Source organism: Mercenaria mercenaria, chromosome 12 (genome assembly GCF_021730395.1).
Source record: "Mercenaria mercenaria strain notata chromosome 12, MADL_Memer_1, whole genome shotgun sequence".
Classification (NCBI taxonomy): Eukaryota; Metazoa; Mollusca; class Bivalvia; order Venerida; family Veneridae; genus Mercenaria; species Mercenaria mercenaria.
Window position 1 is genome coordinate 24,058,010 of NC_069372.1, and position 25,710 is coordinate 24,083,719.

At 37.4% G+C, this 25,710-nt stretch overlaps 2 long non-coding RNA genes across 3 annotated transcripts; both read left to right on the plus strand.

Annotated features, from left to right (window-relative positions):
- Window positions 1–7,610: 7,610 nt before the first annotated feature.
- Window positions 7,611–11,941, plus strand: LOC123535150 (uncharacterized). 2 transcript variants are annotated; one of them, XR_008366418.1, is made up of 3 exons: window positions 7,611–7,920; window positions 9,003–9,269; window positions 9,718–11,941. It is a non-coding gene; the product is annotated as an uncharacterized LOC123535150 (long non-coding RNA). The 2 variants fall into 2 exon arrangements; XR_006683154.2 differs by having other exon boundaries at window positions 7,611–7,839; window positions 9,718–11,940.
- A 4,135-nt stretch (window positions 11,942–16,076) lies between these two features.
- LOC128546060 (uncharacterized) lies at window positions 16,077–25,400 on the plus strand. Its single transcript, XR_006682856.2, has 2 exons — window positions 16,077–16,849; window positions 20,531–25,400. It is a non-coding gene; the product is annotated as an uncharacterized LOC128546060 (long non-coding RNA).
- The last annotated feature ends 310 nt before the right edge of the window (window positions 25,401–25,710 follow it).

The window sequence follows — 25,710 nt, forward strand, 5'->3', positions numbered from 1 at the left end:
ATGGGACTAATGATGATCCCACAGTCCATCAGTCCTCCAGCATAGGAAAAAACTATGAAATCTTCAGCATGAAACAGGGACATTATAAAAGTAACTTTGTTTAGATAAAATCGTATTCACAGTAATAAAAATGTTTAAAAGTTGCATTTATACACAGTGCAGTCTAGTTTTGTTTCTTTTTTATAATGTCCACATCCCTAGCAATATTATACAAGATTTATATAGCATCCTTTTCATGAAGAAATGTGCTTTACATACAAAAAATAAAAGGTAAGCAGATTTCTCGGCGGCACAGGGCGCAGTAAAAAGCCCCAGAGTCATAAATCGCAAAGTAGGACCACCACAATAGATCTCGAAACTGTAGTGGAAACTGCTTTGATAATCAAACAGCTCAAAGGCAGTACTTCAAGGTACCAGATTCAGCCTCTACTAGTACACACACACACACACACACACACGCACGCACGCACGCACAGAGAATGAGAGAGAGAGAGAGAGCGAGAGAGATGTATGTCCGCGGTACTTTTTTTACTGAAGGCGAAAAACAAACAAAAAACAGAGCCTATATAACTGTCATGGCCTGTTCATGTAGCTTTGAAAAGATCTTGCATGGAACTCGTGCACACACTGAAAGAGATAATAAGTAATTCTTACAATATGTAGGTTCCTGGCAAACTGGACAGAAAATGGACCATACATGAAATCTTGATTTGAAACACATTGGTATTAATTAAGACCCACCGTAATTGAAAATGGAAAAGTTCAGTCGAGCACTTAGACCTTGTTCTTCTTTCTGCTGAAAGGAATCTTGCATGTGACATACCCATGGTGATTATTAATTATTTGTGGCAATTTAGTTTTAAATCCAGCTGTATACCATACCAGATATACGAACTGAATACGAAGACCCATCACCATTTAAACACGAAGCAACGAAAACTCATTGAATTTGTATTCTCCACTGAATATAGCCTTATGTGATTCCGACGATGTTAATTTGTGCGTCAGTCAGTAATGCTGTTACACGTAACATAACTTCTCCATGTTGTAGAGACCGTATAAGAGTTCTTCGCGTACTTTGATTTTTGTACCCGAGACATTATAACATCAAGATATCTTATTAATAATCATGTTGTTTGAATTTTATTCATGACTGATCTTTGGGTTATTAATTATTCATGGCACGTTAACTGATGATAAATCTGACGTAATTAAAAAAAAAAAAAAAAAAAAAAACCAACTATATGCGTTTAGAAAGATATCATATCATTGTAAAACATAAGAGACCGCAGACCTCATTTTCTCTCAAAGTGAAATTTTCTACGCAATATATACAAGATTTATGGAATATATTTATCTTACCCCATAAGTCAATTAGTCAATTACTGGGACAGAAACATGCGTTTTCAATTTTTGTTGGTTTTAACGCTGTGTGTGCGTATTGCTGAAGGTGAAGTTGTGAATTCGTTCAATACGTGCCGTTCATTTTTCTACAAACGTTCGCCTCCTTCCGCCTTTGAGTATAACGGACTCTCAGCAATATGTCAAATGTACCAGACTTAGAACAGATATCATTTTGCTACGTTGCACAGTTCCGAAGACAGAGTGCCGATCTACTCAGCATACACACTGGACATGTTTTATTGCCCTTAAAATCAACCAAATAGAAGAAGTAAATGGTTTATTGAACCACAGGTTTGTACTCGAAATTTAAACATTTTGGGGGTGTATAGTCCCACTGATATCCAAATGACACAGGACGATTTGCCAGTTACACAGTCCGAGCGACAGTCCGAGGATTATTTCAGTCACGACTTGGCATCTGAGTAGACTTCAAGCAAGTTGGATGGTTTCTCACGTGAAAAAAAGGCTGTTAAATTAGTTAAATTATCAGACACGGCTTAGTATTTTACTGTTGATTTGTTTCGCTGCATTGATGTATGAAACATTGCAAAGTTTTGACTGGATACCCAGTGGGGACTTTTTTTCTTATGTTTTCTAGGTGGTTCCAGTTCCAAACAAAGTTATTTCAAATAAGGACATGGTCTTTCTATTCTTCTATCATTTCGAGCGAAACTGCACGTAGAAAATTTGGACCTGTTTCGATCATTTATGTAATCATGTGTAAATTACCCTGCTTAAACGTATCACTGCTCGATCATTTTTTACATTTTTTTGCTAAAAGTCCAAATATTAAACACAATCATATACATGTATCTATAAACATTTTGTAATAATATGGCTTGTATTTCACAAATAAACACGAAATGGCAGATCATCCATATTGCACTAGCCTGAAATCCAGTTCCGTATTTTGTCTGTGTCTGGAATACTTTTATTAATATTCATGACACGGTGAATAAATAGTTCTTTGCTTCTTTCGACTGTCGTAGATTTAAGACTCCAGTCGAGCCGAATACAACACCCCAGATCAATCAACGATTGTAATGTTTACTAGATCTAGCAATTAAAAACAAGAGCAGAGATTTTGGTTGATGTTGAGTAGTTTTTGCCTTTTTCAAGGACAGAGTAATAATTACACAAAAACATGTTAATTCTGTATTTGCAGAGATCTGATGAAGTAAAACTTCATATTTAGAAATACGAATTAGGGTCTAATTTATCTTTAACTTCTAAATGACGTCTTGGTAAGCACCCCTTTTAACAGTTAATGGTACTGTCCAAACTGAAAGACGTACAAGTTCATTATAGAAATTTAGCAGGGTAAGGTTTAAGATTGATCACAGTATGGTAGATATAACCCGACTTGTACGCATTTATTATATTCTTTTATATTAATATTGTTGCGGGCTGGTAACGCTCGCAGTGACGGATGTGTAATTCCACTAGATCAGACAGTCAGGCAAGTTTACTGCAGAAACATCAGACAGTCAGACAGACGGACAACGCTAAAACTGGATAAAACTTTTGACAGAGTGTCAAATGAAAAACGGGCTCACGGACGGACGCAGAACACCACAAATGACTCCGCAGGAATGGATGACATAAATATAAAGGCTAAACCCAAGAAAATAAGTAAGAGCTCTAACGGTTTATGAAATTTATTAATGGCAAGATACTTCACTTGTAAAATACCGTAATTTAACAATGTCGGCAACAAACAACTGTTCAAAGGAACAATAGGATTATTCAAATATCAAGTGAGGCGTCGGTTGCTTAAGTTACTATTATAAGTTACTAAATACAAGAATTAAGAATCACAATAAATCTGTGGTATTTTTATCTACGATAAAATTAAGAAAACTGCAGAAAGTTTCCGAAAAATTACCAAACGAGATTCAGAAAGCTAAACCTTAAGAATTAGCAAAGTATTTCTATTAATGCTTTAAAATAATTACGTTAAATATAACGTATTATTACCAAATAAGTGCTAAGGTATTTTATAATGGATTTATAATGCTGAAATGAATTTCTACAGAAAGCTATGCCCAAGATTTTACTGGCTGCGGAGTGCCGTCAAACAGTAAACACCGCCTAATATACACGGTGCACAATCACGTGACTTGTGACGTTTCAACTGGGGTATCACGCCAAGCAGAATTTGTAAACAAAACGGTGTTTTCGAAGGTAAAGTTTTTAAAGATACATTTTTGTAAAAATGACACCTAGCTGGTGCAAGTCCTTATATCAATGCATATCATTTTGGTAGAATTTTCGCTCAAGAAATGGTACAGATCGCCAAACTCGAAAAATGTTCGTTCTAAAGTCGAAAAGCTCTCACAGAAAGCACTAATTCAAATCGCGATTTTCTCGTTCCTTTCGTTGAATGCAATGTCGCAAGTAAAGTTTACTGCACGTGTAATTTTTCAAGCTTTTCAGTATTTGATTTACTACAGAAATGCCACATGAGCGGACAGTAGTGAAGTTGGATCGGATGAAGGATTTAAAAATGACCAGTCTTGTTTGAAAATTTAGGAATTTACTTAGCCGTTGTAGTACATTTAGCTGTTTTGCTGCTTTGCGACATATGTTGGTGACCTGGCTGTTAAAATCAAGTAGGGAGTCTAGTGTAACACCTAGTAGTTTGACCTCGTCTTCACACGTGATTTCATTGCTATTTAAATTGAAAGATTTGACCTCGTTATTTGATTTCTTGCCTATACATATTGCTTGAAATTTTTCTGGGTTTGCCTGCATTTGATTGATTTCAAACCAAGTAATTAATTCTTTGCTTTCAGATTCGAGTGTTTCTTTGAAGGTGGTTAGGTTCTGGTGACTGAAAGACAAGGTATTGTCGTCTGCATAGTTATATAGGGTTGATTTCTTAATAAAGTAGAAGATATCGTTTATGAAGATGTTGAATATAAGAGGCCCAAGTATTGATGTGACAGCATTGGTCTAAAGTAACTGCCTGTGGGAGCATGTTTTTGAGTTACCCACATTTTCTTGAAAATATCACTATCCACGTACAGTAAACTTTACAAAGTATTGCGTTGGTAGGGAAAAACGTTACCTGCGTTAATTGCGGCATTGCATTCAACGAGAGGAACCAGAAAATCGCGATTTGAAATAGTGCTTTCTGCGAGAGCTTTTCGACTTAAGAACGGACATTTTTGGTGTCATTCCACAAAAATATATCTTTAAAAACTTTACCTTCAAAAACAACGTTTTGTTTACAAATTCTGCTTGGCGTGATACCCCAGTTGAAACGTCACAAGTCACGTGATTGTGCACCGTGTATATGGGTACTTCAGACAAAATCAACAGTGTTTGAGATAGTTCAAAAATATCTAAAAAGGGGGCGCAAAAGTATTTCAAACAGTTCCGACACCTCAAACAGCAATAGAAAAGACGTAGATCTACACGTGCACGGCTTAATAGCACTAAAAAATAATATTTCTGCGAACAATCATCATATGAATATAAAAGTACAATATTAGGAGTGGTAGTTTAATGTGCGCTAAATACGAATAAATAATAAAAGTTTTCATCAAACAGCACAGACAGAAACCCCCTACTAGAAAAATGTACTAGACCTAAGAAACTTGATGACGTAAATAATAACTACCTGCACGTGTATGACGTCACGCCTAAACAGCATACAAAATGGCGGACGAAAAAATAAACTGAAGTGTTTTAACATGGAAAAATGGATAATTAAGGCTTAAAATATGGATTTTGTAGTCAGTAAGTTAATCATTTATAGAAAAATACATAAACCGATGAGTTACTAAATATTTGACACTAAAATATCGCATATGTATCGTAAAACACCGAAGAGCACATGTATTTTAAAACGAAAGTAGGATTGATTTACCGGCGCACTACAATATTTTGTTATCTGAATTCACTGGTTGAAAGTATTTAAGTCATGTAAATTTATTTCAGATAATTTTCGATGGTCTACCACGTAAAAAAATTTAACATCTTGAACTAGTTTTAGTGTACGCTGTTCTTCTTCAGGAAAATGTTATCATTTGACTGTTCCTTTGAATAAAACATACATTTAGAATAAGAATTGTGTAAACATTATAGAATGAAAGTATGAGAATTTAGCAGGGTGGTGAAGAAAATAAACGTGATTGTTCTAATTCTCTTTGGTAACAATTATATCTTTTAATTTTGACTGCGGCCCTTTTAGATGTTCTGACTATGTAAGTAATTGATCAACAAGATGACATGATTAGCGTTACACTTGATTCCATCTTGATAGCTTTACGTTCTACTTTTCTGAAAAACAATGTTTTGAAAATTAAAGACAAACAATAAGTTGTCGTAAAATGTTCAAGTGGTAGTTGGGTGAACATACGTGAGGCAAATTCTGAAAATCTATTTGCATTACCTTTTTAGAACTTCTAAATTTGCGCGCTTTAGATACAGAACATTTAATTACAAAAGTTAATTATATTTTCGTTTCTATAGTTTATCATATTTAAAATGTGAAAATTAACAGACGTCAAAGTCAATTTGCACATGATTGACCATACCTAGGCCCAAGTGATTCTTTAGATCTTTTACATTCAATGCCGAATTAGAAAAGAGATTTTATAAAGTTATTTTATTGTCTGTACAGAAATTTCCAGATCCTCTTAAGCAAGATCATTTCATCATTTATTTCCACACGACATGCCGTTGTCTGTTTCAAACTGTGTACATACTACAACTATGGATGAACCTCGTAATGCGCAGCTTGACTTCAGTTCTATATTGGTCTAGAGGAAATGAATATGTCTGACGAAATTTGGGGGGAGGCATATTGTTATCTTTTTGTTCAGTTCGTATAGTTCAACTGACATATTTTGATCTGTTTCAGCTGTCTGGTCATATATGTATTCCAAACATATGACAACAGAAGGTAATGCAACAAACGGGTATAAGATAGAACAGGCGCTAAATATTGACTATCCGAACACTAACTACGATAGAGGCCATCTTAACCCAAGCTTTTACCAGTGTAATGAAGACCGTACTGCTACTTTCACACTCACGAACGCTGTTCCACAGGATCCTTGCTTTAAGCAACAAATATGGAAAGACATGGAAAAAAACCATTATGGAAATGATGCACAATTTTAATGGCGCTAAAAAGTGTGTAGGCCATAGTTTCGGCTTTGAAAGGTATTGACCTCCAGATTATGGCTAAAAATAGCATTTAGTATTTTCTCAGACGGACGGGGAGGCACAAACACGCATATTGCCCTCAGTCTATCTATATGTCATAAAATATCTTCTAATTTAAATGTCACTGATAGACTCATGAAATGACTGAAGGTTTGAGTTGGAATAACTTAGCTATACAAGTGAACATTTTTATATGGATTTGCCTCACTTACGTTAGATTTTGTAAAATAGTAATGTTTTCCCTGTTATTAACATTATGTACATTTCTACATTTCTAGAAGCTACACAACCATTATTTTGTGCACAAATTTATAATGCCTTTACATCAGAGTTCTTCGCGTACTTTGATTTTTGTAAAAAAATGTTTTCACCGAGACATAACTACGTTTTTAGTAAACATCACGATTTCCTATTTATAACCATGTTCTTTGAATTTTATTCATGACTGCTCTTTGGGGTATTAACTATAAATGACACGTTACCTGATGATTATGATTTCTAGAAATTCGAGTTAATTTGAAAAAAAAAACAACATGTGCTGCCGCTTAGAAAGATATCACATCATTGAACAACATAACTCATAATATACAAATGCTCCAAGGTGGGATGGTCGAAAGTAAAATGTTCAAAGTTAACCATTGAGACGGGATTAGGTAGAATTCAACTAAAACGATATATATGTTGAGACATATTTGACTCAGTCAGAAAGTTTTCAGTGAACACCCCTTTGAATAAGAAGTGGTGCTACCCATATTGAATGATGGACCAGTCCATTTTAGAAATTTAGCAGGGTAAAGGTTAACGGGGCACCCCACTAACAGCTTACGTGTGATTTCTTCTTATTTCTCGTTTGATACACCAAGTTATATCCCCTTTAATATTTATGATTGAACCGTAACCTTCGAGATATTGCAGATTATCTTAAGCTACAGTCACACATACGGATATGTCCGTGCGTTGAGGTACGGTGCGGGTGGGATTGGTCTGTGGTGGGGCGGACACGGATAAGTACGGAGCAGTAAGTCTTAGTACGGGAAAAATGGTGAGAAACGGGGAACAAAAAGATACAGGACGCGAGTAAGTACGGATAGGTACGGCGTACTACGTTTTACTGCGCCTGACAACTTGCCCAGCGCATTGACGGATCTGCGATGAACTACGTTGAACTACGTTTAAGTACGGACAGCCTCGGATAACTACGTTAAGCTACGGACCAATACGCATTACTACGTTCGCATTAGGTTTAGTAGCGGGTCGGTAAGTTTCATATAAATTGGGCCACGTGTAGCCAGCGTTTTCATTACGATTATCTTTGACATCATGTCAAACTACGGCAAGGTACGTTTCAGTACGGATATCTACGTTTAGTACGTTTAACTACGGGTGAATAAGTTTCGACCAAGTTGGACTAAGTCACGCTCAAATGGCTACGGATCGCTAAAACTTTTGTGCATGTTCAAAAGTTGGAGAAACGTGCAAGTTTGGAGTACGTCTTAAATACGTTTTGACCAAGTGTCAATACGGATCGATACGGATTACTACTTTGAGGTACGGCTCAGGTACGGATCGATACGGATATCTACGTTTCTATCCGTGGCTAAACGTAGCTATCCGCGCCGTATGTGTGACTGGGGTATTAGTGTGTTACGTATGTGTTGTAAACAAGTTGTGTGATAAAAATAGATTTAGGATGGTCTACCCACTTAAAAGAAATTATACACATCTTGGAAATAGTTTTACGCTGTTCTACTTCTTCTAGGAAAATGTAACTTTTAATGTTCTTTGAAATAAAAACATTTAAAATTAGATTGTGTAAAATGTATCAAGAATGTTAAAGTACAAGGATGTAACGGAGATGCATGAAAGTAAAAACTTGATCTGTAACACAATATTTGACATTCAAATTTTTATCACATTTTCAACGTATATGCTTGTCCGTCTTCTGTAGCTTTAGTTTCATACTTTAAAAAAATGTATAAAATCTAGACAGATCGTACAAAAGTATCAAATTTTGCACAGTTTAGACCAATACAAGAGACCAATGTGACATCTCTTTGGAATTCTATGTTTAGAACATTCTAAATTTTAGTTTTTATTTTATTCTTGATACATATCTTTGAATAAACTAATTTATACCTACTCCTAAGGTCAAGTGATGCATTTACATCAAGTGATGTCGATTTTCCCATCAGTGCGTCTGTACATCCGTCCGTTCGCACATACAAAAATCATTCTTTTTTAAACAATATACTTGTACTTACGACTATAGACGAACCCTGTAATGCGCTGCTTAACTATAATTCTGTATTGGTCTACAGGAAATGAATATGTCTGACCGAATTTTGGGGTAGGCATACTGTTTTTTTTTTTTTTTTTGGTCGGTCCGTGTAGTTCAATTGACATATTTTGATCTGTTTCAGCTGTCTGGTCAAATATAGTCAAAACATATGACAACAGAGGGTAATGCAGCAGACAGTTATAAGATAGAACAAGCGATTAACATCGACTATCCGAACACCAGCTACGACCGAGGCCATCTTAACCCAAACTTTTACCAGGGTAATGAAGGCCGTACTGCTACTTTCACACTCACGAACACTGTTCCACAGGATCCTTGCTTTAAACAACAAATATGGAAAGACATGGAAAAAAGGTCCAAAGTCATTATGGAAGCGAGGCGCTAGAAGGTTAGTCGATTTTGGCTAAAATAGTCTTTCTTTAAAACTAAAGTTTGGCAATTTTATGAACATTAGAATATGAGTTTTTGTTTCTAAACTGTCTTAAAAATGCCTGCGTCGGGAATCGAACAAGGGCCGCCGCGGCAATAAAAACTTTTACGTTCTCTTTACCAATACCGCCCGAGTTCAAAATATAAGCTGCACATAGAATAACAACCCGATCAAAAAAAAAAAAGCAAAATGCATCGTTCTTGATTCGCAAGCGTTGAATGAAGTTGAACACAGCCAGAGCCTTTATTGTGAACATTTTATTTAACTGATATTTACTGATATGATTTTGCGATGAAAGAGGTCTTTTGGATCTATATAACAACAGATTATGCAGAGTTCCCCACAAGTATGCTTTATGCCATTTCGATAATCAACTAAAATGGATTTGCACATTTTTCTCATACAGGTACTTTGTAACTGGTGCTGTTCCGTCAAAAAACAAAATACCCCCCGTATTACATGATAATGAAGGTGATCGACCGAGGGAATATAACAGTCAGTGTGCCATCGGGAATGTGGACTGCTGCCTGTTGAGACTCTTCAAATGCAGTTAATGCCGAAGACAGTGAGAAAGGCTTCTCTTTTGGCTATTACGGTGACAATGTCCCGGACTCTTACGTCTTTCCATACACAATTGGCCTATTAGAAGAAACACTTGCCACTAAATATATGGTAAACACATTTGGAGATTTTCGCTGACTCATGTTACTCTTCGTCAAAAACCACTGCAGTAGTAGTAAGGGAGCTGTCTATCCCGGTAGAACGTAAAATTGCAGAAACACTTGCTAATGTGGGTGAGTCGTCACTACGCTAAGAGCATATGTAGGAAACGTTAATTTAAATTTACATGATGACGAGGCTTTTGCTAAAAATAACTGGAGACTCGCCGATGTAGATTTCGGATTAATAGAAAAACGCAGCGATATTCAGAATACGCGCGATTTGTTGGCGCTTTCTATAATGACGACTCTGTTAACATGCGCACGTAAAAACAATGTTGGAAAGCGTGAAGTTCAAGACCTCACTAACGAAAAAGGTGACGACTATGTTGTTGTCCCGGCTTTAGAGTCGACGCACAGTGCTACAGTTTCCCGATGCAGACAAGATCTACCTTGCGGTTATCACAAGAAATCTTACCAATGGTGCTATATCGACTTGAGCAGCAACTGGGATTACTGTTATATTGATGCATGCGGCTTTGAACAAAGCACGAGCTACTCGTGGTGCTATACAGGTAATTCTAAACACTGGGCGTATTGTTCACAAAGAAGTACCATGATATCTATTTCCGGTAAACAATGTAGAGCTGACCATGAATGCGGGTTACACGGCAAGTGGTACCACTGGTGTTACACAGACACGAATAACAACTGGGACTGTTGTTGTCAACCTTGGCATGAGTGTGACTGCTATGAAAAGAGCTATAAATGGTGCTATTATAGCAACAAGAATGAAAGCTACTGCGACTATTGCTATTACTGAGGAAAATTTCTGGAACTATTACCACTATTGAGGAGACATAATCGAAATATTACCACAATTTAGGAACCAATAAGGACACTGTTATGCGGAAGTTGCATCAGCGAATCAGTTTTAAAGTAAAATGAGGGAAATATCTTTGCAATACAATATACAACATTACTAGTGAAATGGCAGTGTCTGAGCCCATAAACTTTAAGTCTAAAAATTTACCGTGAAAATGTTCGCCTATTTCTTTCTCCCTGCAGATATGCTGGGAAAAAATACATGTAATCAGTAACGCTCGTTCATGTCTGGCAAATAACCATTCATGGTAACCAGTAGTTTACTTAATATTTACAAATAAGTGCTGATTTTTCTGGAATTTTCTCCCCTTTTCCGCCATTTTATCTTTGGTCATGGAGGTTGCCGTATTGGCGTAACCAAGCAACCCTCAACCAATCAAACGAGCAATAGTGAGCCAAATCGTTCTAAGTATATTTTTACCAATTAATATGGCCCGTAGACCCCGAGCTTTAGCTCCTTTGGTCCTAAATATTTAAATTACTTTTGGACATTCTCTTGACCATAGCAGCCGCATTTTTGTCAGATACAATTTCCTTGTATGATTTACGGTCTGTCACTCTATATATTAATATTACCATTCCACTTCTAATGAAAGTCCTTCTTAAGCGTAATAGTAGGGTTAGATCCCCATTTAACCTAAAGGGTTACACATAAAAAAAGCCAGAGTGCTTATAATGGAGTAATTAGTTTGCACATTAAAGGTATATTAATACGATAAAGGCCTGTGAGGCGATAAAGGTATTTTATACATAAAAGGTACAAACTGAGGCAGCGGTCAACATCCATCCCGGCCCTGTCCCCTTTCGAGGTTTCTTCTGAATATTGCGAGGCTCTTGACTTATGTGTTCTGTACGATTATTTGATCATCAATTAATGTTAGAGACGTAACGCGCCCCTATATGCCTATACAGTGACAGACTGGCTTGTAAAAATCCCCGCATATTTGTCATATTTCCATATATCAGAATTGTACTTATGAATGTTTTTATGTTGTGAAATGAATGAAGAAATGAATGTCGAATGAAATAAATGAAATGAAATAATACATAGTTTTTCTGTGATTGGAAACTAAATTTTTGTTGCGTTATTAAATAGTGAATCGGGTTTGTGTCCTCAAGTCCAAGAAGTCCGTCGTTCTAGTTTTTCCCAAATAGAACCGCGTTAGATTTAGGTGGTCAGCAATTCTTTACTAATATTTAACTACCACGTAACTTTTTGCCACAAGAGGGTCGTCACACTATCACACTGGCCATAGCTTTCACAGAAGCGGTGGTTCTAACGCCATGGCGGTGGGGGATTCGTCACAGAAGCGGTAGATAAATATTGCCGGCTGACTACATTACGCTCTCATCGGTAAGTTTTCTGATGAGTTTTCCCATATTATTTTTACGTTTCACTGCGTTGGAATCATTTTTGTTCGATTATTTTATATGCCTGCAATGAAAATTCACCGACTACGAAGGAATAGTTGTTGCTTGGCAGTGTCATACTTACGATGTGATGCAAACGTGCTCAGGGGTCGCTTTCTACACGTTATTATCATTTTTGATGGAAATTCTACAAAAACGGTAGTTCCTCGTCAACTGTACAGACGTGTGGACATTAACGACAAAGAATTGCACTAAAAACGTGTTTGTGGCTGGAAGAGTACGTATGTGGGCTGCTGTCTCACTGGTTGTTTTCAGTTAAACGTAAAAAATATGGGAAAGCTTATTAGAAAACTTTAAACCGATGACAGCGTAAATGTAGTTAGCCGGCCAAAGTATCCACCGCTTTTGCGACGAATCCTCCACCGCTGCGGCATTGGAACCACCGCTTCTGCGAAAGCTATGGCCAGTGTGCCTACATACCTAGTTCTGTTTTCTGTTCCAGTATCCTTTTCAATTATAGATTCAGGCGTTAATGACACAATATATTGTATTATCGCCGCCTCGGGAAGGAAGGCAGATACGCAGGTTATGAAAATAACAATAGGTTAGTGTGTTGTTGATCTTGGTTAGTTTAATATTACATGTGACACATTGTTCCTTTTGTACATAAAGTAACCATGGTAATGTTGCGCTCACCTGAATTTATTTGTCGAATGCGTCTGAATTATTCTTTCTCATTATCAAGCAAAAACAAAAGCAAATAATAAAAATATCATTCAACAGTGGTCGGTACAATACAATCTCTACAGAAATTTAGCGCGAAATCTTCAGTATATCAACTCTGCAACTCACATTTCGACTGTATCAGATGCGGCTGTATCACGTGTGCCGCCTACATTGCGGCTGTATCAAAGCTACACTGGAATGTATAAGGTGTACAACCTACATTGGGCTGTCTCAGGTGTACAACATACAATGGGCCGTATCAGTTCTGCAATCTACAATGGACTGTATCATGTGTACAACATACAATGGGCCGTATCAGTTCTGCAACCTATATTGGGCATTATCAGGTGTGCAACCTACATTAGGCTGTCTCAGGTGAACAACATACAATGGGCCGTATCAGTTGTGCAACCTACGATGGACTGTGTCAGGTGTACAACATACAATGGAATGTAGCAGGTGTGCAACCTACATTGGACTGTACCAGTAGTGCAACCTGCATTGGACTGTATCAGATGTGCAACCTACATTTGGCTGTATAAGGTGTGCAACCTACACTGGACTGCGTCAGGTGTGCAAGCTTATATTTCCCCGCCCCCACTGCTTTCCGCCTCGCTGCTCATACGTTTGTGATTATATGACAATTACATATTCTTTTTCGCAAACTTGTATTCTTTTAACATTTACGGTCATTCAACGTGGTAATGAAACGAATTGTTTATAATACGCATTTTGTTAATTACATTAGTAATTTTGTTTAGATAAATCGTATTCACAGTAATAAAACTGTTTAAAAGTTGCATTTTTACACAGTGCAGTCAAGTTTTGTTTCTTTTTTACCCCACCCCTGTTATAATATTATTTATACAGCATTTTTTTCATAAAACCACTTCGTTCAAAGGTGCTTTCCATACGAAAATTAAAAAGTACGGGTAGATTTCTAGGAGGGACAGAGCACAGCAAACACAGCCAGAGGCTTGCATCACAAGAACCGCCACAGACAGAAACTGGAGTGGAAAATATAGCAGACCGGTTGTTTCAAAAATCCAACAACTCTAAGGCAGGAACTCAGGGCGCCAAATTCATCCTCTACTAGTACAGGCATTAGTACATTTTCTGTAGGATTTAACGCCACACCGACACAATTATTGGTCATATGGCGACTTTTCAGCTTTGATGATGGAGAAAGACCCCAGGTGCCCCTCCGTGCATTATTTCATCAAGGGCGGGCACCTGGGTAGAACCACCGACTTTCCGTAGACCAGCTGGGATGGTTCCTCACATGAAAAATTCAACGCCCCGAGTGAGGCTCGAACCAACAGCGACGAGGGGCAAGTGGTTTGAAGTCACTGAGCGACCTCAACAACTCGGCCATGGAGGCCCCCTGGCATTAGTATAGGCACAGACCTATCTGCCCATGTAAACATGCATCTACATTTTTACGCGTACACATATAAATATACACGTGGACGGACGTACATATTTACTTGTACACACATATTTTATACGTGCATGTATATTTTGAAATGTGCGCACACGTATGCAGACTTGCGACCCAAATTGTGCATCATACTGAACCATAGAAAGATGCAGAACGAAAAAGTTTTAACACGTCTCAAGTTGCGTTATTGGAGCATTCCCTATATCTTTTTCTTCAATGGTCATTGATTTCGTAGACGTTACATGATACATATGTCGCAGCATTTTAAATAAGGGTAGAGCAATAAGCGCCAGTTAAAAGGGCATCCATTTATATTTTGATATTCTCGCACTAGAAAATCCAGGTTGTTTTCAGGTCGAACATTTCATCGTTGGTCCGCACATAGGAACACTTTCGGAGATTTACTAATATCTTCAGTAGTCGTTATCAGTGTGATCTCAATATCTTGTAGGTAATCAAATTATGAATAAGAAAGACATTACTGCTCTGTACTTGTCTCACTTAACATGCTCAACAGTTGTTCTGTAAGACAAATTTCGGCGGGCCGGCGTTCGGCAGGGCGCCATAACGACGTTTGTTGTTGTGACAGTACGAAATAACAAAATGGCACAAATCAGCCACCAAAGGAAAATAACACGAAATATTTAGTCTACAACGAAGTGTTACTTGAAGAAAATGCTCACTGTTACCCAACCCCCTTGACCCCCTCCCCAACTTTCAGTCCATCAGTGAGTCCTGTGGCACGATGTGTAACTTTAAATAACAAGCTTTCTCATGACATATAGAAAAAGTGCAATATGCGGGCGTCCGTCCGTGCGTCCGTCTATTGTTTTGTCCAAATTATAACTTTGCTGAACATCTGGAAAATACTTTATGCTTGCCTCAGTGAGGCGGATTCTCGCGAGCAAACATAATATCTCTGTCTGGAAGGTCAATGTCACACTTGACTGAGGGGGTTGGCAATGGTTATGCTCACAAGAATCCATCTCACTAAGCATATTTTCTCAGACGGACGGGCAGGATTGCGCTCAGTCTATCTATATGTCATAAAATAATCATGTAATTTAAATATCACTGATAGATTCACTGATGGGTTGAAGGGTTTGGTTGGAATAACTTAGATATACAAATGAACATTTTTATATGGATTTGTCTCTCTTACATTAGATTTTGTAAAGTAGTAATGCTTTCCCTGTGACTTACACTATATACATGTCTACATTTCTAGAAGCGACACAACCATTATTTTGTGGACCAGTTAATAATGATGTTACATGTAAAGCTAGAATCACACTGCCCCGGATGGGTTTGCGGATTTGTTCCGGATAACATTCGTTACGCATCCTAGAACTTAGAACTCTTAACTCATTCGTAAGTCATCCGGTGTATCCTTTCAGAAATCGGGGGCATCCGAGGGCAAGGGTGCGAAGTTTTGAACATGCTCAAAATTTTGCCACGGATAATATATCCGTAAGGAATCAGTAATAAATCCGTTACAGTTCTGAAAAGATCGTTACAGATCTTAAAAGTTCGTAACAACCCGGAAGACAATCGCTGTAACAAAAAGAACGAGCTATTACGGATTTTTCCGGTTCCAATAAAGTAAGTTAAGGTTCTGTTGCGATTGCATTAGATATTTATAACGCAAACCCTTTTTTTTCTGGAGCAATCTGGGGATGGGAATCCGGAACTTATCCGCGAGCCCATCCGGGGTAGTGTGATTCTAGCTTAACAAAACTCCTCGATGTTGTAGAGACCGTATAAGAATTCTTCGCGTACATTGATTTTTGACTTAATTTAAAAAATAACATGTGCTGTCGCTTAGAAAGATATCACATCATTGAACAACATAATTCATAATACAATATATACAAATGCTACAAGGTGGGAAGGTCGAAAGTAAAGAGTTCAAAAGTTAACCATTGAGACGGGTTTAAGTAGAATTCAACAAAAACGATATATACGTATAGACGTATTGTATCTTTTATGTTTTATTTTAAAGTAAACAAAAATACTTAGAGACAGAGAAATATTAAGCACGTGGCAAAAGAAGAGACCGTAGACCTCATTTTCTCTCAGAGTGAAATTGTCTACGCAAAATATACAGGATTTATAGAATTTATTTATTTTACACCGTAAGTCAATTACTGAGACAGAAATATGCATGTTCATATTTTGTTGGCTTTAACGCTGTGTGTGCGTATTGCTGAAGGTGAAGTTGTGAATTCGTTCAATAAATGCCGTTCATTTTTCTACAAACGTTCGCCTCCTTCCGGTTTTGAGTATGACAGCTCTCAGAAATATGTCAAATGTACCATACTGAGAACAGATATCATTTTGCTACGTTATACAGTTCCGAAGACAGAGTGCCGATCTACTCAGCATACACACTGGACACGTTTTATTGCCCTCCGAATCAACCAACCAGAAGAAGTAAATGGTTTATTGAACCACAGGTTAGTACTCGAAGTTTATACTTTTTGGGGGTGTCCCACCGATGTGCAAGTTACACGGGGTGAAGAATTACCCTAGGTGAACATGAGTCTGAGAACGATTTCAGTCACGCTTGGCATCAAACAAGTGACAAAAAGGCTGTTTTATATGTTAAATTATAAGACACGGATTAGTGTTTTACTGTTGATTTGTTTACCTGCATAGATGTATCAAACATTGCAAAGGTTTCACTTGTTACCCGGTGGGGACTTTTTTATGTTTTCTAGGTGGTTCCAGGTCCAGCTGAATAAGAAAATGGCCATTCTTGTATCATTTAAAGCAAAACTGCACACACATCGTTTGGCCATACTTTGATCATTTATACTTAATCATGTATACATTACTATGCCTAAACATGTCATTATTCGATCATTTTCTATAAATGCTAAAACTTCAAAATCAATCTCATTAACTACTATTATTATTTTGTAAAAGATATGGCTTGTATTTCACAAATAAATACAAACTGGTAGATATCAAAATCCGTATTGCACTAGGTGGTAATCTGATTCTGTATTTTGTGTGTCTGGAATATTATCTTTGATATCTATGACACGTTGAATAAACAGTTCTTTAATTCTTTCGGCTGTCGTAGTTTGAGACCAGGCTGTCGCAGATCCAGTCAAGCCGAATACATCATCCCAGATCACTAGATCTAGTAATTAAAAATAGGAGAAGAAATTTGGTTGATGTTGAGTAGTTCTTGCATTTTTCAAAGACTGAGTAATTAATAAAGCATATTCAATTACAAAATAACAATTAGTTGGCATTATTTCAGCCTTTACTTTCCGTGCATCCTTTCTGATTGACATGTTTACAATGTGCTTTTCTCTGGGCTTATTCAGCCTTTACACAACATGTTATTTATGCGCTATAAAAAATCGGCTGTTTAGTAATTCGATTTCCAAAACCTCCAAGTAGAATTACTAATACTCTTTCGAACAAGAATTCCGTGCATGAGTAAGCTTCGAACCAGCATTTTGAACAGAATCATCCTGTCCTCTAAACACAACCATTAACTTAAAGGTAGAAGGGATTATTCGCCAATGCATGCATATTGCTTCACGACATTTCCCTTTACATTTCTAGCTTAAGTTTAAAGATATACAAGAGGCATCTTTTAGTAAAAGTGTTTAGTAAAAACAACATATGTTTTAGATACTAACTTTACCACATCAAATGAATTTAACTAGACTAAAATATATAAACAATATACAAACTGTGTTTGTAGAGCTACAGTCATAATTAAACGCCATATATAACAGCCATTCGTTAAAAAGAACTTCAGTTTCAGCGGTGCTTGTAGTACACATTTAAACTGTGCAATAACTAAACATATATTTGGTGTGTACTGTTTTAAGTCTAAAGTAGAGCAATGTTTATACACATAAACATCTTATATTTTTACTTTTAAAGATCTTATGAAGTAAAACTATTCATATTTAGAAATACGAATATGTGTCTAATATATCTTTAACTTCTTAACGGCATCAATAATGCTTAATGACATTGATTATTTTGCTAACCTTCTTAATTACATTTCTAATGTGACATGATAATCTTAATGAGACATAAAATTCGTTTCACATGAAAAATGTAATGTCACAGTAACACTTATCATGCTGGACACAATTGATTCTGCCTTGATCATGATCAGCGTGCACATCCATGTAGTCTGATCAAGATCTGCACTGTTCGCCATTCTTTCAGTATCTTGTTGGTAAGCACCCCTTTTAACAGTTAATGGTACTGTCCAAATTGAAAGGTGGACAAGATTATTATAGAAATTTAGCAGGGTAAGGTTTAAGACTCATATAATGTAAATGATCACAGTATGGTAGATATAACCCAACGTGTAAGCGTTTATTATATTCCATTATATTTATATGTCGTTACCTTAATTCATTGGTTGAAAGTATTTAAATATAGTATTTCAGATCATTTTCGCAACGTAGAAAAAGACTTTTAATAGATTTTGATTTCTGCAGATTCGTATTATTTAACCTATTTAGTGTCACGACATTTGTGTTATCCCATCTTTTTTTAATTAAACAATGGATAAGAGAAAACATAAACGTATCCAGTACAAACGAATAAAAAAATTAAGTTCATTATCAGGTAACTTTTAACGGGGCACCCCACTAACGGCTTACGTGTGATTTCTGTTTACATCTCGTTTGAAGAGTACATATTTCAAAAACAAGTATATACCCTTATTTATGACTGAAGCATAACCTTCGAGATGTTGCAGATTAGATTGGTATGTTACGTTTGTGATGTCAACAAGTTTTTGACAAAAATAACTTATTGACAAAAATATAGATTTAGGATGGTCTACCGACTTAGAAGAAATTATATACATCTTAAAAATATTTTACGTTAGGAAAATGTAACTTTTAATGTTCTTTGAAATAAAAGCATTTAAAATCAGATTGTGTAAAAGGTATAAAAAATGTTTAAGTATAGGGATGTAACGGTGATGCGTGAAAGTAAAAACTTGAAAAAAATACAAAGGCCGTCTTCTATAGCTTTAGTTCCAATTCTCAAAAAAAAGGTGAAAAATCTAGAAAGACCGGACAAAAGTATCAAATTTTGCACAGTGGTAGTTTGGACCAATGCAAGACCTCTTTTGAATTCTATTTTTAGACCATTCTTAGAAAAAAGCTGTTTTAATAAAATTTAGCTTTTAATTTATTCTTGATACAAATTAATGAATAAACTGATTCATATTTACTCCTAAGGTCAAGTAATACATTTACATCAAGTGATGTCGATTTTCCCATCAGTGTGTCTGCACATACGTCCGCCCGTACGTCAGTCTAACGACGGAGAATTAAGTTTTTGGAAAATTATTCGAGTAAGCCCACGCCCACATTTTACCATTCTTTTACGTTGTGTTTCAAGTTGTGTTTCAAAGATATCTGTGGTGAACTCTCAAAACCCCTCACTTTTAAAGAGAAAAAATAATTTTTTGCCGGAAATATTTATCTAAGACCCCCAAACCACGCACAGAATTCACCATTTATGTTTATTTTGGAGGTTTTAAAATATCTAGGTGGTGGACCTACGTGCCATTCTCACATTTATACTTCGTTTTACAGAATTCAACATTTTTGTACTTTAGAAAATCTCGGTGGACTATCACTACGACAACACTAGCACATTAAAACAACAAAACAGTACAATGTTATTGCATAGGAAGCGGCCCCTTTCACAAGCTCAGGAATCTTCATTTTGTTTGTTTTTATACGAAAACTATATATCGGGAGGGGAACTCCGAACCCCCTCCCTCACATTCCCTCCTTTTATCTCTCTCTTTTGTGCGTAATGTCAAAATGAGCACATCCCCTGATGAAAAAAACTACCAAAATGCGTTCCGTTCCATGATCCTTAACACATCATATGTACCCTTGCAACGCATTTTGTCGCTACCAAAACTCGGGCGAATTTTGGTAGTGAATACCAAAATGCGTTCCTACCATTTTGAGGTGTAACAGTGCTGCTTGACTTTAATTCTGTATTGGTCTAGAGGAAATGAATGTCTGACCAAATTATGGGCAAGGCATATGTTTTTTTTTTTTTTCTGGTTTTTTTTTTTTTGGCCAGTCCGTATAGTTCAATTGATATATTTTCATCTGTTTCAGCTGTCTGGTCTTATATATTAAAAACATATGACAACAGAGGGTAATGCAGCAGACAGGCATAAGACAGAACAAGCGATTAACATCAACTATCCGAACACAAACTACGATAGAGGCCACCTTAACCCAAGCTTTTACCAGTGTAACGAAGGCCGTACTGCTACTTTCCCACTCACGAACGCTGTTCCACAGGATCCTTGCTTTAATCAACAAATATGGAAAAACATGAAAAAAGGTCCAAAGTATTAGGGAAGCGATGGACATTAGAATATGAGTTTTTGTTTCTAAACTGTCTTAAAAATTCCAAATCAAGAAAAAAAGATGCCCTCGTCGAGAATCGAACCCGGGCCGCCGCGGCAATAAAACCTTTTACGCTCTCTTTTACCAATAACAGCAGAGTTTAAAATAGAAGCTACACATAGAATAACAACCCGGTTAAAAAAGATGCGAAATGTATCGTTGTTGATTCGCAAGCGTTGAATGGAGTTGAACACAGCCAGTGCCTTTATCGTGAACATTTTATTCAACAGATATTTACTGATATAATTTTGCGATAAAAGAAGTCATTTGGATCTATGTAACAATAGAATATGCAGAGTTCCCCACAAGTATGATTTATGCCATTTCGATTATAAAGTGAATTGTTTAAGGCATTTTTCTCTTCAGGTACTTTGTAACTGGTGCTGTTCCGTCAAAAAATAAAATTCCCTCCGTATTACTTGATACTGAAGGAGATCAAACGAGGGAATATAACAGAGTCAGTGTGCCGTCGGGAATGTGGACTGCTGCCTGTTGTGACTCTTCAAATGCAGTTAATGCCGACGATAGGGGTAAAGGTTTCTCTTTTGGCTATTACGGTGACAATGTTCCGGACTCCTACGTCTTTCCATACACAATTGACCTATTAGAAAAAACACTTGCCACCAAATATATGGTAAACACGTTGGAGATTTTCGCTGACTCATGTTACTCTTCGTCAAAAACCACTGGTAGTAGTTTTAAGTGAGTTGTCTATCCCGGTAGAACGTAAAATTGCAGCAACTTTCTAATATGGGGGATTCTAGTGAGTCGTCACTACAACCTGCTAAAAGAACGTTTATAGGATACGTAAGTTCAAATTTACATGATAACGAGGCTTTTGCTAAAAATAACTGGAGACTCGCCGATGTAGATTTCGGATTGAAAGAAAAACGGAGCGATATTCAGAGTACGCGCGATTTGTTGGCGCTTTCTAAAATGACGACTCTGTTAACATGTGCAAATAATAACAATTTTGGAAAGCGCGAAGTTCAAGACCTCACTAACGAAAAAGGTGACGTCTATGTTGTTGTTCCGACTTTAGAGTCGACGCTCAGTGCTACTGGTTCCCGATGCAGACAAGATCACCCTTGCGGTTATCACAAGAAATCTTACCAATGGTGCTATATCGAGTGGAGTAGCAACTGGGATTACTGTTGCATTGATGCATGCGGCTTTGAACAAAGCACGAGCTACGCGTGGTGCTATACAAGTAATTCTAAACACTGGGCGTATTGTTCACAAAGAAGTTCCATGATATCTATTTCCGGTAAACAATGTAGGGCTGACCATGAATGCGGGTTAAACGGTTGGTGGTACCACTGGTGTTACACAGATACGAATAACAACAGGGACTATTGTTGTCAACCTTGGCATGAGTGTGACGATCATGAAGAGAGCTAATGGTGCTATTATAGCAACAAGAATGAAAGCTCCTGGAAATATTGCCATTACTGATGAAAAATTCTGGAACTACATGTATTATTAATATTGAGGAAACATAATCGAAACATTACTGTAGTTTAGGAAACAATAAGGAAACTAATGCGGAAGTTTCATCAACGAATCAGTTTTATAGTAAAATGAGGGAAATATCTTTGCAATACAGTATACAACATTACTAGTGAAATGACCGTGTCTGAGCCCATAAACTTTAAGTCTAAAAATTTAAATGCTGGGAAACATGTATTCAATAACGCACGTTTATGTTTATATGCCAGTCAAACAACTTTTTATGGTAACCAGTAGTTTACTTAATATTTACAAATAAGAGCTGATTTTCCTGGAATTTTCTCTTCTTGTCCGCCATTTTATCTTCAGTCACGGAGGCTGCCGTATTGGCCTAACCCAGCAACCCTCAACCAATCAAACGAGCAATAGTGAGCCAAATCGTTCTAAGTATACTTTTACCAATTAATATGGCCCGTAGACCCCGAACTTCAGCTCCTTTGGTCTTAAATATTTAAATTAGCTGAATAAATTACTTTTGGACATCCCCTTGGCCATAGCTGCCTCTTTTTTGTCAGATACAATTTCCTTGTATAATTTACGGTCTGTCACTGTATATATTAATATTACCATTCCATGTGCAATAAAAGTCCTTCTTACGCGTATTTAGTAGGCTTAGATCCCCATTTTACGGTGGCACAGAGGTGACATCCGCAACACTTTATTTATATTGTGGCCACAACTTAGTAAATCGTGGCTACAAGTCACTAAGTTGTGGCTACAACTTAGTAAATTGTGGCCACAACTTAGTAAATCGTGGCCTTAATATAATAACTCGTGACCCCGACTTATATCAGCCGATCGAAACTATAAATAGATGGATAGACGGACGGACAGATGAATAGATTGGATGGTACCTACGTACCTACCTACTTATTTATTTGTAAGCACTTCCGGCCGTCTATCTATTTCCCATTCCTGTCTTACCCTTTGCAGAGACGTAAACATTTTTATGCGACCATTTCGTATGGTTGCTGAATTCTGCCATTTTGCGTTATCTCCCTGCGACCCTTTCGAGCGAAAACACGAGATTTAACGAGTTAAAATGCGGGGACGCAGGCTGAAAACTCTCTATTGAGTGGGGAAGCGGAGCGAAAACACGATAATTACCGGGGTCACGGGGTGAGAATTAGTAGCTGGTATGTCAGGGGTAGGGAGCGAAAACACGATAATTAAAGCTGCTTAAACGTAGTGTTTCCGAACCGTGCCCCGACATCCTGTTACCAAATTTCACTCCGCGATCTTGTTAATCATCATGTATCTGCTCCTTGCCCCACTAAATAGCGAGTTATCACCCCGAACACCCACCATTTTAACTTGTAAATTTCACGTGTTTTCGCTCGGCGCGGTCACCAGGCGAAAACTCGTTACTGAATGTTTAAGCAGTGCTAATTATCGTAATTTGGCCCCACGCCCCAGACATACCAGTTACTAAATCGCCCTTGTGGGGTTTCGGCCTGCGTTCTCGACATTTTATCTTGCTAATTCTCGTGTTTTCGCTCGACGGGGCCGCGGTGTGAATATATAATTTAATTGGGCTAAAACGCGAATTGGCAGAATTTAGCATCCTTATAAAATGGACGTGCATAAAAGTGTTTAAGTCCCTGCAACGGGTTAGACAGGAATGGAAGATAGATAGACGGACAGAAAGACAAATAAATAGGTAGATAGGTAGGCACCATCCAATCCATCCGTCCATCGGTCCGTCCCTCCGTCGATCCATCCATCTATCTATCTTTTATTCCTGTTTAACATTTGCTGGTACGTAGACACTTTTGTGCGCTCCTATTTTGCACTCCTATACAGCAGCGAAGAAAAAACAGTCGTTTCGATTTGCTAATTCTGTCATTCCGCGTTTTAGCCCTATTGAATTACATTTTCGTCCCGCGGCCCCGTCGAGAGAAAACACGAGAATTAACAAGTTCAAATGCCGAGAAAGCAGGTCGAAACCCCGCAAGGGAGATTTAGTAACTAGTATGTCTTGGGCGCGGGGCGAAAACACGATAACTAGCGATGCTTAAGCGTTTAATAGCGATTTATCGCCTGGTGACCCCGCCGAGCGAAAACACGTGAAATTTACAACTTATAATGGTAGGGGTTCGGGGTGATAACTCGCTATTTAGCGGATGCGAGGAGCGGAAACATGATAATTATCAAGATCGCGGGGTGAGATTTAGTAACTGGAATGTCGGGGCGCGGTTCGAGAACACTACGTTTAAGTAGCGCTAATCATCGTGTTTTTGCTTCCCATCCCCGACATACCAGTTACTTATTCTCACCTCGCGACCCCTATAATTATCGTGTTTTCGCTCCGCGTCCCTGCTAAAATAGAGAGTTTTCAACCTGCGTCTCCGCATTTTAACTTGTTAAATCTCGTATTTTCGCTCGAAAGGCAGAATGGTAGAAATCAGCAATCATACGAAATGGACGCACAAAAATGTTTACGTTACTGCAAAGTGTGATACAGGAATGGGAGATAGATAGACGGACGGAAGTACAGACAAATAAATTAGTAGGTAGGTACGTAGGTACCATCCAATCTATTCATCCGTCCGTCCGTCAATCCATCTATTTATCGTTTCGATTTGCTAATATAAGTCGTGGTCACTAAGTTGTGGCCACAATTTACAAAGTTGTGGCCACAATTTAATAAGTTGTGGCCACAAGTTACTAAATTGTTGCCACGATTTACTGAGTTGAGGCCACAATTTACTAAGTTTAGGTCACGATTTACTAAGTTGAGGCCACGGTTTACTAAGTTGAGGCCACAATGTATTAAATTGTAGCCACGACTTCGTAAATTGTGGCCGCAAGTTACTAAATTGTGGGCACAATTTACTAAGTTGTGGCCACAATATAAATAAAGTGCTACGGATGTCACTTCTGTGCCACCGTACCATTTAACCTAAAGGGTTACACATAAAATAAGCCAGAGTGCTTATAATGGAGTAATTAGTTTGCACATTAAAGGTATATTAATAAGAACTGGGACAATTACTCGGTTAATCGGATCCGATTCGATTACTAGGTGAAACCGGTTTCAATTTTGCAAAACCGCTAATCGCTCTCGAAAAATAAACATCACGAGTCTTACTTTATCTTTATACACTTCTTTGACCCCATAGATCAACAGTATATTTCCGCTAAAACACATCAACTTGAACAGAATCAGTAGTCTTGGATTTGCATGTCGTGATATATTTGAAATAAAATATGACTTATCAATTGTCATATTGCTTGCAAACGGTAAAGTCGGTAAGTTTCTAATGAATTCAGCTCCTGGAAGAACCTTGATATGGTCGTCAGGAAAGGAAACAGCATTTTCAATATGGCGGCCGATAAACCGGTTTGAATCGATTGCAAACAGACGATTAACC